Genomic DNA, 1,841 nt, shown 5'->3' with positions numbered 1-1,841 from the left:
CCCCGTGCTTTGATGATAATTGTTTATTCTGTAAAAATAATGAGTAAGGCTGGGCTTCTACTTGGCACAGTGTGCCACTCGGGCCTGTGGAATTCTAGGAAATTGTTTCTCCCTTAGGAATTAAAGACTGAGAAAGTAAGCAGACAGTGACTAGACCTGACCATGATAGGGATCTGTTGTCTCTAGAAGCAATTGCTGAGGACTGTTCTTCCTTCCCAGAGTATGAATCTAAGCCTCAGTTCCTCATGGACAGGATGACTGAAGAAGTAAAGATAAAATATATCTAGCAACCTCAGAGCCCATGAGCTCCTTAGTAGAGTTCAGTGGCTTTCCTGGCCAGTCTGAGCCCCCAGTAAGAAAGGGGGCAAGGTAGAGGCAGCAGGGTATATGCATCCTAGGAGCTTGGGAAGAGCTAGGGCAGAGGAAATGAGCCTGAGGGGAGAAGATCCTTCTTGAATGTGTAGTTAGTATTTCTGGTGGGTAATAAGGGAGTGAATATAGACAGTGTAGAGTCAAAGCATTGTATCCAGCCTTGTTGCCCTCATTCCCAAGGAGAGCAATTCAGGGCCGAGAGTCATGGAAATGACCTATGTTCTCCTCTCCAGTCCCTCCAAGAGGAAAAGAATATAAACTCAGTGACACAAACTCAAAAAGAGGAAAATCTTGCAATGGAAGGAGATCAGGCCAATTTGCAATTCCCAGTAAGTCTAGCCCTTACTGGTGATTTGAGAGGAAACCCTCTCTTCTGTACTCTCCTGAGATCTGTGGGCCTGCTGAGGCTTCCTTCTTATTTTTATTCTTGGAAGAATTTCTGGAGAAACTCTGGGGACAGAGTGTTAACCATCCCCCCTTTTCCACGAGTAGGGTCAGGAGAGTAAGTGTGGGGGAGATGGGCCAACTGAGCCCAGAGCAAGTGCAAGACAGTCACCAGAGCCTCTTTAGCAACATTGGGTTAAGTCTCTTGTAAAGGGCTCCACAGAATTGAATGGGGGCTGGAATGTACCATGCTCTAAATCCCCAGACTTCTGTCATGATTCTGAGACTTAAAATTTGCAAGAAATCAGACGAACTTGGGCCAAAGCAGTTGGAATTTAAATAAAGTTTTTAGTAGATGTTCATGGTCTATTCAAATTCTAGCTCCTCTTAGCTCTTCAGTCAATCTTTATGTAATCTCAATGCAAAATCTTTGTTCTCAATTCCCCACCCACCTTCTCCCCTCAGGAACCCAGTCTTTGAAAAACCACATCCCAAATGAAGAGAACTCCAGCTTCCCTTGATGTTCTTTATGAACCCTCCCCCCCCACCCCATTCCCTTCATGCTCTGAACAGATCCACTTCTGCTTGGAGGGAATGGAAGAGAATGGAGAGGGGACATGTTATTTGGCCTGCAAGGAAGTGACAGCATCTGACCCCACAGCCTCTGGTTTAATCACCTTCTCCTTTCTGCAGGGCTCCTGGTAATGTACCAGGGGAGAGGCAGGGATCCGGAAGGGCTGGCTTCAGGCTGAGCCCTGAGCATGCTCAGTTAACTGGAAGCCAGTGGACCTATTGGCATGTGAGATAGAGTGCAGCAGCTGGGGAACAATGTCCCTCAGGTCCCACAAGGATTTCTGTGGGATCTGGTCTTCACCTAGCCTATGGACTAGACCTGCCTGACTTCCACAGTAGTGGTAAAAAAGGGCCTGATCCCCAGTGCCTCGGGACCACCAACAAGATGGTTTGTGCAGTGCTTTGGAGCCCACCCTCTCCAGGCCTTGGAAATCTTGTCTCTAGGGTGTGTCTGGACTACTGAGTAGGACGGGAGAAAGCTCTCCACTCCTCTCCTTCTATATCAGCACGGG

Source organism: Otolemur garnettii, unplaced genomic scaffold (genome assembly GCF_000181295.1).
Source record: "Otolemur garnettii isolate 467f Iridium unplaced genomic scaffold, OtoGar3 scaffold00055, whole genome shotgun sequence".
Classification (NCBI taxonomy): domain Eukaryota; kingdom Metazoa; phylum Chordata; class Mammalia; order Primates; family Galagidae; genus Otolemur; species Otolemur garnettii.
Note: the sequence above shows the minus strand (reverse complement) of the source record.